The following is a 15,839-nucleotide window of genomic DNA, read 5'->3' as shown; positions in this document are numbered from 1 at the left end:
GTATGTCTTACATTGGACCATGCCGAGGAACTAGAAAGGAAACTTATTAATAAAATAGAACTTAAAAGAAAACTAAAAAGAAGGCACGATTCTGACTATTTATTAAGGGCATTGAGACATAAACCCAAGCTTCTGTGAAAATAAAATTATATATCTATATCTTGAGGCCTTTGGTGGGGCACTCTTGTGATCTCAAACCTCAAAAAATGCCAAAGAAACAAAAATACAAGGAAAATAAAGGTTACTGTTACAACCTAAGACATTAATAAAGAAGGAAACAGAACTTTGAAGGCAAATATGGTACAAATGAGGCACTACAGCAAAATAAAGACATTTCACCTTCCCCTGTGTGCACCTTCTACAACTTTTCATTTTTTGCACTTCCATTCTGTCTCCTCCTATCATCCAATCAGATGCTAAGTTCACTGGGATAGTAGCCACTGGCCTCTGCTTAAGTCAGAACTTTGAAATACTTCAAAGGGCACTCACTGTCTCCTTTAAAGCTTCCAGGCCATACATAGCTCTACAAAACCCTAGGGGTTGCCTTGCCGAGAACTTCAGGGCTGGCCCATCTTTAACATGAAGACCTATAAAGCAGCCTCCTGCTGCCAGCTGTTACAGGGGTGGGGAATGTGTAATTGTGATAAGAGGTCCATGGAGAAGCGTGAGTTTAAATAAATAGTCAGGGGTCCCACAGAACACGAATGTGAATGCACTGCTCCACAGTTGATTAGGGTGCTTGATTGATCGTGCATTGTGCATATACAAATTTGAGCGGGTTGGTCAAGTGCTTCTTTCACATCTTGAGGCAGGTAGAGGACAGCACCTGTACCCAGTCGGTGCTATAAAGAGAGCCTGTATGGCAAAACAAGGACTCAAAAGAAGAGAGTAAAAGGAAAGCGTTAGAGATTAAAGAGACAGTAGGCAGAAAGCAGGATCAGGAGAAGAGCAGATGGAAGAAGGTATAACGGCAGGCATTTGAGAACAGTTGCAGAAGAGGAGTGTGTGGCCGTCAATTAAGACGTGACGGAGGAGTGAGGGCCCCTGTGTAAGACCAAGGAGTGTCAGCAGGCGTTGGAGGAGCAGGGCCCTGGTGGGAGCCCATGACGGCTGCAGGGACTCAAGCTGAGCTAAAAGGTTGGCTGTGCTTATGAGAGGCATGTCTCCTTGGGCTGAAGGATCAAATTCAGGGAAAACAGTGGAGACATTGGTTTTTAAAATGCTGAATTGGGGCTCTTGTTTGTTTCAAATGAGTGGACAGATTCCTGCCATGATTCATTTTTATGGATTTATTTATCTGACATTTCAACGTCTACCACTGGATTATTTATTTACTGAAGAAATGGAACGTACTGTACTTTTGAACACTGCTTGTTTGTTTTTAGTAAAAATTAAAGCACCAAGTACAACCTCTTGCTGACCGTGTGTGTCTCCATTTGCCCGACTTAACCTTTGGTCGATGGTTCCGTGTTCAAGTGGCTCCCGGAAGCAAACAAGGAGTGGGCAGCCAACACAGACCAGCATACTGATGTTTTATTGTGTATAGTATTTCCTCATTGTCCTTCTGTTATCGATACATCCCTTAAATAATTCAAGAGACTGCCAGACCTGTTCCTGTCAGAGTTTCATCCAGTTCCTAAGTTCTGTTCGATGATAAAACTGTACTCACTGACACCTTAATTGACAGCTTAATTTCCAATTTCTCTAAAGTAGCATTTCCCAACATGTGAACTGTGGCGACATTTCAGGTGGGCTGCAGCTAACTCTGGATGAAACCCACCTTCCCCAGTGATTCTGGATGATATCCCAAAGCCCTGGTCTGACGATCACGCTCAATTGACCAATGAGGAAAAGCATTGACAATCACACTGGATGCTTCTAATTCTGTGATGCTATGGTGATCGCGCAGGATCTCTTCCACTTTGATGATCACACTTAATTTAGGGAGGGGGACCAGCCTACAAGCGGGATGTGAACACACTGGAGTGTAAAAAACTGGGTTGTGACACCACAAATGCTAGGAAATACTGCTCTAAACAAAAGACCTATACTTTTAAGGGGTGTTATGGTCTGTATCCCTTTCTTTGTTTATTTCCCTTTTCTCACCATTATGATATCAATATTTAGTGCCATTTTGCCCAAATAATGCTTCTGAGAGTGTAGCAAAACAGTTTGTTCCAGAAATACTTTTATACAAAGACAAAGGATTTGGAAGTAATCGACAAAGGTAGGAATGGTTTGGATTAACTTTCAAGTCATCATTAACTTTCATTGTTGCTTTATCTGAAAAGGATTTTTTATATAACCCTATGGTGAGAAGTTAAGCAAAATGTCACCTTTTATTGTTATTTTGCTTAACTTCTCACCACATCCATAATGGCTAACACAGTACAACACCCTAGTACTATATAACTATGAAAGTTACATTATTTCTCTGTATTTGACAACCTAAACATTTATTTTTAATCTCTGGCATGTTATTGCTTACCTTTGCACCATTACTTACATTTTAATGAAACTGTGAAAAATGAGTGCATTTTGAAACTTTTCACTGGTAGTGAATATACCTTAACATATAGAACAGCAAGGGTCAAATCAAAAGGAACCCATCCAGTTATTTTGTAATCCACTTCTCTCCAAAATATTTATAATGATCTATGAATCTTTCCTTGATCAATGTATTGGTCTCCCTGTGGTAGTCCTCTTTTCCAACTGTATGTACACAGTGACCCCGTGCTGCCTGGATTGTCGAATCTCATAGATTGTTAGGTGTCGATTCTCTCTAATGAGCTCATTGATGATTTACCAGTTGTGTTTGATGACTACAGGGTTGATTTGTGATGTGGGTGTTCTTGTCTTTAAAGTGCTTTTCCTGTTCTCTGATGCTCCTATCACTTATATGAAGGAATCTCCACATGCAAATGGAAGTTGAGTGTCAACATCAACTGCTAGAATTTCCCTTTCATGTGATATTCAAGTACTGTTGTCAGCCATTTTCTGCACTGAACTACAAACACGTGACAGAGGCACTTGCCAGAATTCTGTTAGAGATAACGGCTGAAAATACTAGCACATTTCAATTGTTAGATATTTTTTTCATAATTCCATTATGCTTATTACTTTTAGTATGTCCCTGTAGGATTTTATGTCATATTCAGTCGTAGGCTAAATTTTGTTTTTTGTCTTTTCTTATTTTGTTTGTCCCTTCCATTTTCCATTATCTTCCTACTTGCCAGTCCTTGTCCTGTTAACATATGACTCACTCTGCTGAAAGGAAGGTAAGCAATTTAAGGCATTGACAGCAGTCATGTCTAATGGTGGTTTTAAGATGCTCAGGATGAAATCTGGCACTGATCAGTTTCTGAGTTTTAATTAATGGGCTTTAATGTTGCAATTAGTATGGACCACACTATGATGTGCCAACCTGAAAACTGAAATGTTAATAAAACATAACAGAATTTACATAATGCCTGGGAAACAGAATGGGAATATTCAGTGGAATCCATTAGTAGTAAAGCACAAGGAGCCAACTCATTTTCTCAATATAAAGATATCAATTAGGCAGAACATGCTCAGAGTTTTAAAATTTTAAGGCCAATGAAGAAGCAAACTGAAAGCTGGACTGCCAGTTGAACTAAAAGCATGGCACATGATGCACTCAGGTACCTTTTTAAGAGGACATGTCTCAGTAGTAAAGATCAAAGAGCTTTAGGATAGGAAAGTGAAGGGCTGATAGTAATTCTGTAAGTGCCTTGAGCTGAGAAAGGTGCTATATAAATAACATGTATTATTATTATTATTATTATTATTATTATTATTATAGTACAGGAAAGGGGATGGCTGTTAAAAAATGCTCAGAAACTCACAAATAATAAGACTGTCAAAATATAATGTTTTGATGATCCTTTTAATACACATGTAAAGTTGTATTTTCATGAAAAGATGGAATGCAGTTTGATAAATGCATAAGGAATATAAAATACACCACAGCTGTTCTGTCTTGTCTTATTTAAAGGTAAACAAAAAACACTCTAACAGCCTTTATTTTATATAGCAATCACCATCCTGGAGGCTTTTGTAAGTACAGATACAACTTATATTTACAACTGGAGCCCAGGCAAGTTAAGTAACACACTCATGGTCATTATCTGCATTAAACAAATCCATGAGATGACAATCACACAATCCATGATAAACCTGAAGGCCAGTAGCACCTAGTGACATGAATACCAAGAGTTTAAATTCATGATAAAAGAAACATACCACTATATAGCACCAGTTTAGGATAAAGTGAATATGGAAGGGTGATAGTAATTGAAATAAAGTAGAAGAGGGCAGTCTGTGAATGTAAGGATAATTTAATTTAAACAACTATTTACTTCTGGGTTGAAATTGCAGATAGGGACAATAGGTTATCACAAGGCTTCCTGGTGCACACACCATATACTTCAGTTACTGTATAGCCATCAAGAAACATAATTTGAGCATCCTTAACATATAAAAGTAAACCTGAACATACGTGAAAAATCCAACCAAATATGGGAATAATGAGCAAGTATTACACTCGAAGTAACTGGACAATGATTAAAACCCACATCTTTGGAGAGTAGAGGAGACAATATTGCAGGGTCACTACTCCAATGAAACAATTTTCCCTTTCAAATATTTCCTATATGATATTTAACTAATAATTTAGCCCAACCTGAACGTGCCATGAAATGAACACTAGACTTCAACAAGTCTACTGATGTAAAACAAATCATATTTACGATTATATTAGTAACCAGCCAAAGTACCTGGTATTGCCCAGTTATATTTGTATAATGGGTTAAGGTAAGAAAACAAAAGATTCTGTTTCTTTTAAATGTTGACCCTTTTCTCATTGTTGGCTAAAATGCTAGTGTCCTATCCATCATGCACACTTTCTCTCTATCAGTTTTTCTGCTCTCATGAGTTAATAATTTGTCCTTTTTGTGTATTATTGTCTTTGATAATTATAGTAGCTGCTTGCTGAGTTGGAATCCGGAATGCTACTGCTTTGCATTTCTTGGTTTAGTTTGGTTTCACTAATAGATGTTTAATCACACTTTAATAAACTAGATTGCTTCTTAAATAAATACATTTTGTAAGCTGTACAACCACTCCTCCCAATGTATGTAGCCTGAATTTCATTATTATTGTGATGATGATGATTATTATAATCATTAATAATAATAATAATAATAATAATGCTTCACTTTATTTAAGTTGGTCATACTGTGATAATAATTGAGTCCAGACAGCATAAAAAGGTTTGGGGCAGCCAACTGTATAATATCCCTGGCTGCAAAAGGCTTTTAAAGTAACAAGTGAGTCCAAAACAGAACTGATTCATTGTAAGTAAGATAGCGGTTTTAAAGGGCCATATAGGAAGTAACGTCATCAAAGGGGCCAGAGCCGGAAGTGATGTCATCTGGACCGGAAGTGACTTCTACAGAGGTGCCGAAACCTTGTAGGATTTCCCAGTAACTGAGAAAGACGGTCAGAGCGCCCTGCCACCCCCTGGTCAGATGTGTTATTACAATTATTTAAGCCCTTTATCTGCCTCCTATTCACACGTGTGTGACAATACATTCAAAATTCATTCAGATTACCTCATTCCTGCGGTGGGCTGGTGCCCTGCCCCAGGGTTTGTTTCCTGCCTTGTGCCCTGTGTTGGCTGGGTTTGGCTTCAGCAGACCCCCCGTGACCATGTAGTTAGGATATAGCGGGTTGGATAATGGATGGATGGATTACCTCATTCCTTTTGAAATAATTCACAATTTTTTGGTTGTTACCCCCACCAAAACCCTCCTCCCAAATGAAATTTTTGAAACACCGTATAGCTTCTATTTTAAGTTGGACCAAACAGCAACCTACATGAAAAATTCTGTGAAAATTGGTTCAGAGATTTTTGAATGATTGTCGAACAAACATACTGTATAGACAAGATGCAGTTGTGGAGGCTGAGATGAGGCCCTTAGTGTGCAAAATGGATAAATAACATCAAGCAAATCTGAAGGTTTCAAAAGACAGAAATTGTTTATTACAATTGTATTTCTGAAGATAAAATCAATTTAGTGCGAAATATGTCTTTCTTCCAGGACATTGCAGCCTTTAAAAACCGTCATGTATACTGTCATGAGCTCAATTTGCAATGGACTTTCTTCCAAACAAGGGTTGATTATGTTCTTAGAAGTGAAGAGCAATTTTGGTAAGGACAGGCTTTCCACCCAACAAGCTTGTCAGTCTTATTCACCCAGTTTCTCTAACATGACAGCAGGTCAAATATTGAATGACCCCAAAGTGCCACTATGTACCAAACTTCTACCATACTCTGTAGATGAATCTATAGTTATTTGTGTGAAGAATAACTTTCTAAAATTTGAGTGGACACTTGTTGCCCTTAACAATTTTCCTGGCCCCCGTGTCTTTGCTGAAGAATATAGCAACAGCTGAGATCCACTGTTCTAATCTCTTTCTAATGTTGGTTATGTCACCTCTTAAGCTCTGTTGCTTAAAGTAAGAATAGTTAATCTCCTTCAATCCTTTCTTATAGTGAATACTTCTCAGTTGTGGAATCAGCCTAGTTGCTCATCTCCATACGTTCTCTAGTGTGCTATGTCTTTTTTTGTAAAATGAAGACTAGAAGAACACATTGTATTCCAGATGAGTGTGTTGTTTTACTAAAGCATGACGGTTTTTTAAACGTGTATTCTACGCATTGTGCCATGTAACCTGCCATCCCATTAGCCTTCAGAATAACCTCTGTATGCTGCCTAGATGTAGCCATTGACCAGTCCTTTTCATAAGGCATACATTCAAGATTCAGCCTCCCATTGAGTATTCAAATTAAACATCTTTACTTTTTATATGTAATAACTTACAATAGATTTCATTTGCCACAAATCTGCACAAGCCTGTCTAAGTCCCCCTGATTATTATCTAGATTCTTCATCGGTCCACCTAGTTTAGCAAACATAACCAGCTGATTGGCACAATTTACTTCTGGAATGGTCTCCAGAGATGAGAAGAACAAGTTTGGAAAATGGATGTGTGTATGGAAAGCATTTCTATGTGTTGAAAAACTCAAATGTGGATACAGGCGTTAGACTGAGGGTGAGAAAAACATTTCATTATTAAGTGAAACCAAACATAGCACTTACTTACTTACTTAGTTTCTGACTGCCATCAGTAGGTTGTTTCATAACAAACACCATCAGAAAGAACTACACACTGATGATGTAAGTGCTTTACAATCTATGATTCTGCAATTATAGAGCACAGAAGTGTAGTGTCTTACTCAGGGTCACACAGTGGATCGCTTTTTACTCATACTCTTTAGCTTAGGGGTCACTATCTGCAGTTTAAATCTGTCCCTTTCTAATAATTTTCCATCCATCCATCCTTTATCCAACAGCTATATCCTAACTACAGGGTCACGGGGGTCTGCTGGAGGCAATCCCAGCCAACACAGGGCGCAAGGCAGGAAACAAACCCTGGGCAGGACGCCAGCACCCCACAGTCTAATAATTTTATTTTTCGTATTATCTCTTTGCGTTAAATGGCACCTTTCTGTCCAGGGCCCAAGCCTTTTAGTGATCCTCTAGCCAATTCATGAAGAACCTTAACAAATAATGTCAGCACCACACAACCCTACTGAGCCACCTCTCATATCCTGCAGTACATTTCAGCAGCAGAGGTTCCTTGGGATAATTAGCTGAGACACACCAGTGTGATCAGAGGTTGCTGATTCTCTGTGAGAAGGGGCAGCCTGGAGCAGAGGGGTGACATTTAAAAATAATTGGCAATTTCAAATTGGGTAGAAACATGGGGTAAAAACAGATTAAAAAGAATCAAAGAACACTAAGTCTGGTTCAGGTCAGATGAGGTTGGAGAGGTGAAAGCTATCAGTCACCCTGAACGGATGGTAAACAATGTCTCACGTTTTAAGTTATAGGAAATGTGAGAGTTGATGAACAATGCAGCTTCCAACATGCCAGTTTAAAGGAAAAAACATTTTTAGTGGCTTTTCTAGATATGACACTCTGTCCATATTGGACATGTTATATCAAAATACTTTACAAAGAAAGCTCAGCCTGCCAGAGAGAAAGGTGTTACTGTGTATAAAACAGATAGATAGATAGATAGATAGATAGATAGATAGATAGATAGATAGATAGATAGATAATCTTGTCTATTGATTTATGAAATACATTCAAGGCACTATATAACAAATATACAATAATTAGATTCATTCTGCTGTCTCCATAAAAACAGATAAATAGATTCATATTGCAGTTAGAGTTGCATGCCTATAAAATGTCTTATCAAGGCACTTAAACTATGAAAAACAACACATTTTCTACCCCTTTAATTTTGTTTCATTACTGATTAATTTATGAAATGCTTTTGTTTCATCACTGATTAATTTATGAAATGCTTTGTCACTGTGTTTACTCTGAAAAATATATTTTTTTATTAGCATAAATTTAAGTTAATTTATTTGTAGCCTACTCTCTCAGTTTGCATTGCCCCCTGGTAATATCCGGGCTGAGACAACAAAGAAATTCTGATGGTAGGCAAGGAAGCTTTGGATGCCTGAAGACTTGTTCTCATTTTATTTCTTAGCTGCATCTAGAAAACAGAAGGACGTGTCATCGCCCAGAAGGGATAAGTGAACACAGGGACACAAGACACCCTAAGTGAGTTCCACAGCAGGAACAGCCTGGCTAACCCTTGTTAGTCACATGGTCCAAGGGAAGAGGAAATTTGATGGATAATTGTCAATTACCTTCCTGATAAAACAACAGAAGGAACTGTTCTTGGCAGTATACAGAAGCCACTAAGAAGTCTAACATGATATTAGAATATATAGAAGCATTTGTAGAGTAAATGTCAAAGGAGGTTATGCTCAAGCTTTATAATGCACTGGTGAGGCTGCACCTGGAGTACTGAATTCAATTTCAGTCTCCATATTACAAAAAAAAAGACATAGCAGCACTAGAGAAAGTCCAAAGAAGGGCGACTAGGTTGATTCCAGGACAGCAGGGGATGAGATATGATTAAGTTAATTAAGTTAATTTGGAGGTGGATAGGATTGACAAGCTTTGTTGGACTAAATGGCCTTTTTTGTCATTTTTTTAAAGGTCTAATGTTTTAACTCCACAGTATGTGCATTGGGCATTCGATGGCCATTCACCCAACCTAAGAATTATTGACACTATTACAAATATTAATGACTTAAATAGTATTAAAACTGAATTTGCAGCAAAGTTCAGTCTTTTGTTTAAAAAAACCCTATGAAAAAAAAGTAATTTCACTTCCTGCAAAATTCATGACATTGATATAAGAACAAAGGTGTTTATTTCCCTTCTAGAGGTATTTTATACATTAACTTTGCATGTGTCTGCCTCTCATTTATTATTTAATCAAATTTCCCTACTTAAAAACATATAAACATTTTCTTCAGCCGTCTAATGTGTATTGTGTTTGTACTGGTAATAGGATGCACACTTTGCCAATTATATTGACGATCTAGCAATTACAATTCTAAAGATGCATAGGAGACAGAAATTAAATTTGAAGCTTGGTGGCACATGGAGCAGGTAAACTCTCATTTACATGGATAAAGAAACAGGAAAGGCCAATTGCTAGCTACTCGGGTAAGTGGATTTTCAAATACTGAGTTTTCCTGAAGGGAAAAAAACATTAGTGCATTTAGTGTAGAAAATAAGCAGCATGTCTCCTCAATGCACCTTTTAAACACTTAATCAAGGAACAAAGGGCAATAACTCATTGATGGACAATGCTGATCAACAAAACTTTGTAACAATTGTCAACAAAAAGCTTTGGCTTATGTGAAACCAATGTCTACTACTTCCAAAAATATTGCCAGCACCAGATGAATGCTTCCTCTAAATGCTCTGCTTGCTCTTGGTCTGGCCATAATGCTTTTATCTAGCAGGGCTCCTGTTGCCTATAATTTGCCGTAACAAAGGGTGGACTGATCTCTTTTACTTGACTGATCACCCAACTACCCAGCAGATATAAACGTTATACTAGCAGAAGAGAACACTGTCTGTAAATCTTCGATGAGAAAACTGCAGTGCCGCCTGCAACCAAAAGGTGCAACAAAGGCGAAGAAGGAGAAGATCAACTTAACATAAAAAGAAAAGCACACTCAACAGATCCTTTCATGTGTACTGGAAAAAGCCGAGCCAAAAAGAACAAAGCATCACGTACACCAAATCATATGCACACCTACTTTGATTCTGAGAACTATTAATTGTAACTCAGTGGGGTGGATAAAACCATCTAGCATATTATGAAATTTGAATCATCATAAATGATAAGTAATAAACTTTGTAAAGGATAGGTTCTTACCTGTTAGAAGTTTCTCTTCCTAAATTGAAAAGGAAAGTTAAGAGCAACATCACACACACACGCAGAACAGACTATGTGATTGGCGGGGTGAACTAAAGTTGACTAGCTGTGAACAAATTAATTCAATGCTGTTGACACTAGAAACTTAACAACTAGCTAAAGAACCTATCCATATTGAGCACATGAAATGAAAGACCAAAGTTCATAACTTATTGTCCTTTTCTCTATTAGAGAGAAAATGTTCTACTAATTCAACATAAATTTATGCTTTGTATTGTTTGTTTCTGTCCTCCGTCTATACATCTGTATACACAGATATCTCTATATAGTTGCACAAATCCACGTTCTACAAGTATTCATCAACTTATAACCACATTCAGTTCCAACGGACCGGTCCTAAGTCGACCCAAACGTAAGACGGACCAGTATGTGTGTTCAAACCTGACCAAATGTAAAGTACTGCATAATAAGTCCCTTAAGTCATATTGTTTGCTTATATCCTTTTTTATCATTATTCTTAGCACATTGTACAGATTTTCTATTTTTTTATTTTATTATTTTGTTTTGTTATTAGTGTTGCTTGCATGATTGCTGAACCTTTAACATCTTCATGAATCCTTTCTTTCAGTCAGTCAGTCAGTCAGTTATTGTCCAACCTGCTATATCCTAACACAGGGTCACGGGGGTCTGCTTGAGCCAATCCCAGCCAGTAAAGGGCGCAAGGCAGGAACAAACCCCGGGCAGGGTGCCAGCCCACCACAGGGCACACACACACACCAAGTACACACACTAGGGGCAATTTAGGATCGCCAATACACCTAACGTGCATGTCTTTCTTTGTATGTGTTATATCACATCACCAGTGTGAGACTCTCCCAGTGTTCATTGTGTTAACTGTGAAAGGAGGAATTGTACTGGCCTAGTTTGAGCACTCATATGTTTTGTGTTTTAACAGTTCAGCCTGTTTATAATAAACATTAATAGATAAAGGAGTTCAGCATGGTTTCTTTACCCCTTTGTGACGGTTTGCACAAAGCAGCGCATCATGAGTCACAATGCAGAAACTTCAGAGGTTAACCAGATTCAAAGCCAAAGCACAGCAGTACAGCGCGTGCCGTGAACATCGGTTACAATGGGATAACTTAAAGTCACATGTGATGACATTCACTTTCTTTTCTCCCTCATAATGCTTGATCACCTTTGTTTTTTGGCCAAGGTCAATTGCCTTTTTCCTGTAATTGTAAGATAAATGTAACTGAATGTAGTTGAAACCACTGCAGGTAAGAAATTGAGATTGAGATGAATGAGTCACGGTATATGGAGCTTGCGTACTGAAAATTATTGTTTGCCTGTGAGACGTGGTAGCGGTCGTAAGTGCAATATCCATAAGACGCATAGGTCATAAGTTAATGACTACCTGAATTATCCTTAGATTATTAATTGGTTTATTGCAGCCAATGTGTTTGGGTCATTTGTTGAAAAATGTCTATCACCATGTCCAAACCACAACAGAGAACGTTTTTTTAATGTAGTCTTTTGCCAGTTTATTAAGCTCATTAATAAATTGTACAGATCTTTTAATATTTATACTATCCCAGCTGGAAGGTGAAACTCAGACTCCCTCACACATCCTGCACAAGGTACACACACACACACACACATGCCACACACTACTGACCATTTAACATCACTGTCTAACGTGCATGTCTTTGGACTGTAGGAGGAAACTGGAGCACTCAGGAGAACATGCAAACTCCAGGGACACTATATAATAATATAGATTATGTATTTACATATCATACTTTTCTTAAACTCAAATATATGATAGGGTAGAACAGAACATCATTGTAAATAAATACATAATAAAGAGGTACCTGTGAAAAAAAACCTGCTGTAAAACTAGGTGTCATGTAGCTTGTATCAAGGTGATGTACCTTTGGTTACTTATTAGCCAAATGAGCTCCAGAATTCATACTCATAATAGCTTTTAAACATACTTTTCACAAAAATAGTACAATATAATATAAACTAACCAAATACAGTAATGAATATACTATTTCTTATTTAGCATTTACAGTATTATTTAGTTAACAACTGCAAGATTTAACAGTTTGATTTATTGCTGCCTTCACTAAATTAATTCAGCTGGGAAGGTCTACCAGAAGAAGACATATAATTAAGAAACATATTGTGCGAAGATACAAAGGCAAAGTCATGTGGTAATTATAACCTTTTGTGTATATGAAGTGAGGAGTCATTAATGAGGAGTCATTCTGAGTGATTATATTATTTGTTACAAAATGTTGAGAATAAAATATTAAGTTCTTGGGACAGAAACTTACAAGGAAAATCTAAGCATATTTGATAATATTGCAAATGTATGCATTTATGTTTATATTTTTTTATTGTCATGTAAGAGATTAGCTCTTTGTTCTCCAAAGGCAAACCTATACCTAAATTGAACACTTCTACATCTGAAACTTCTCAGAGTTGGAATCAGTTCACACTTTTTAGATATTTATTGTAACAAACAGTTTGTTTGATTGAAATTCGTATGAACACCACGCAGTGCTTGAAGTGGAACCAAATTACTGGCTGTATTATTTATTGGTGATAGAGTGACATTTGAATAAAGAACTGAAGGTAGATTCCCTGTGAAGATATGCAAATAGTTTTCCAGAAGACTAACACAAGTTACAGACACTTCAAAACTTTGGTCTTCATGACACACTGACAGTCGATTGAAGAGTAGTTTATGTAGGGGAGGGGGTTGATTCGATTAGGTATCCTGTGAAGCTTCAAGTGCTGGGATACATCAACATTCACGTAAAGGTGCCAGTACTGACATACAGTACACTAAGGAAAGGTGTCGGTAGTCTATGTTAAATTTGGAACCTCTGAGTTATGGCCCACTTCAAGCCCTGACACCCAGAAACCATACTTTAAAAACAAGAGAAGACCATTCAGCTGTCTGCTGACTAACCAAAACCTCAGAGTCTCTGCTTCTAGTCCGTGTCTGTGCAGTTTGTTTCAATTTTCTTTCTACCATCATCTCCATAAAGTAATGCTTTATGGTTTTCCTTATAGTTCTCATAAATTTTTACTACCATCCCTGATTATATATTTTGAGGAATTCTGATGGATTTATTTTATCAGTCATTCTGAGAAGTCTAAAGTCCTGAATTTGGTCTTTATGACTGTCAGAGTAGGATGCAACTTCAGTCCTCTTCTTTGGATATCAGGTCGGGTCAATGTAATCTGAACAGGCATACATTGCATTGCACGTCTTTATTGAAAAATCATCCATTTGTTTTTAAAGACACTATTCACCTATTCACAGCCCTGTTTTTGCACGTTCAGGTAAGTCTTGATATGACCCAGTGCTTTTCACAAGAACAATTCCTGGTATTTTTACTAGATATGTATTATAAGTCATAACATATTGGCTAAAGGTTAAGACAATGAACTGTAAATCACAGGTATCTACATTCAGTTCCTATTGTGGTCATCCGAGGGAATGACAGTCTTGACCAAAAAAAAATGCTGAGGTGCCAAACTGGCCATCCCTGTTTACTTCAAAGGAAACAAAAACAAACTTGATAATGTCAAAAACAGAACAAAACAACAGCCTCCAGTTTACATGAGGCAGACTAATTGTATTGTTTTTTTTCAAGCTATAGAGGAGTCCGGTCTCTCTGGTTGCTTTGTCGTGAAGTGACACCTCCTTGGAGAAGCTGTGCTTTCAGGGACCAGAAGGGGCGAAGTCGGTTGCCCTCACTGACCGGTTTCTAAGTACTGTGGTGGAAAAGGAAGACAGCACAGTTAACAGCATAGTTAGCCCCCGCTTGGTCCAGAGAGGAAATACTGTACATACCTGGGAGGATCTTGCAAGATGCACCTGTGACTCACGTGTGTGACACTACCTTATACTTGTGTATTAGTGATTGAATGATTGAAGTATCTAAGGAGATAAAATATGCACATGTGATTTGTAAGATGACTTGAATAAAGCAATATGCAATGAGTAATCACTTTATTAAGCACATTTGCTCATTAATGCAAATAACATGTTTCTGAGAACAACTAATCATTTAGGCTACAGCTCAGTATATTAGCTTACATACATGGTTACATTGGTGGGCTGTGGCAACATTGCAGGTGAGCCACAGCTGACCCCGGATGAGAAACTGCCTCCTCACCTTCACCGGTCTGACGATTGCTCTTTTTTCACAGTAGAAGAGTCACAGGTGGATTGTGGTTGATCTTAAACAACCTCCCCAACCCTTGCTCTGATGATTGTGCTTGATTCACCAAGGAGGAAAAGCATTTCTGATCATGCTTGATTCAACTTGCTCTTTGATGCTCTGGTCATCACAAGGGACCCTTCCCCACTTTGAGGATTGTGCTTGATTTGCCAAGGGGGACCACCCTACTTCCCCTGCTCAGACGACTGCACTAAATTCACAGAGTGGAACACCCTGTTAGGTTGCAAACACACTGTCATGTGAAAAAATGGGTCATGAAATCACAAAGGCTGGGAAGCACTGAGTTAAGGAGATTTAGTAATAATGCAAGCAATCACTCGTAAGGGCAAGGCATTTGATTTTGGTATGACTGATGGTGGCAGAAATGGGAGCTTCTTCACCTGCCTTTCTGACATTATCATGCACATCTCAAGATTTTGAAGAGGATGGTATAATAACCAAAAACATTCAGTATGCAGTATTCTTTGGATGAAAATATCTTGTTAATGAGTGAGGTGATAGTTGAATGGTCAGACTATTTCAAGGTTACACAAAAGCTATAAATAACCAAGTAACAGCTTTTTACAACAGTGGCCGTACTATACAGATGGTTTGGACTAAACATTATGAATCCATTCTTCCTTGTATCAACAGTACAGGCTGGTTGGAGTAGTGTCAATGGCACAATGAATGTGTTTTAACCCAAATAGGCCTCTTGATACCAACTGTCATTTAATAATTAAAACACATTGCTCACCTGGGGCATTCTTTAATGAGCAAAGTCTATCCCTTTTCAAATAGATACTTCATGTGTGATTGGAAGAAGGGAACATGAGATTGACATGCAGATTAAAATGGCAACTCTAATATCAACTCTGTGGTCACTGTGGCAGTCCATGGTGATGGAGCAGGAGCTGAGTCTTAAAAGAAAACTCTTGGTATACCAGTTGATTTACACCCCTGTCCTCAACTATTGTCATGAGCTGTGAGTAATGATCAAAAGAATAAGATCACCTGTACAAGGGGCAGAAATTAAGTTTTTCCAAGAGCTCCTGATACTTTGTGATAAGATGAGAAGCTCAGTGATTTGTTAGATCCTCAGAGTAGTGGGTTCCTGCTCCTCTGGATCAAGAGGATCCAGTTGAAGTAGTTTGGGGAAGATCTAAGGACTCCTCCAGGAGATGCTCCATT

Source organism: Polypterus senegalus, chromosome 9 (genome assembly GCF_016835505.1).
Source record: "Polypterus senegalus isolate Bchr_013 chromosome 9, ASM1683550v1, whole genome shotgun sequence".
Lineage (NCBI taxonomy): Eukaryota > Metazoa > Chordata > Cladistia > Polypteriformes > Polypteridae > Polypterus > Polypterus senegalus.
This window is presented reverse-complemented; position numbering follows the sequence as displayed.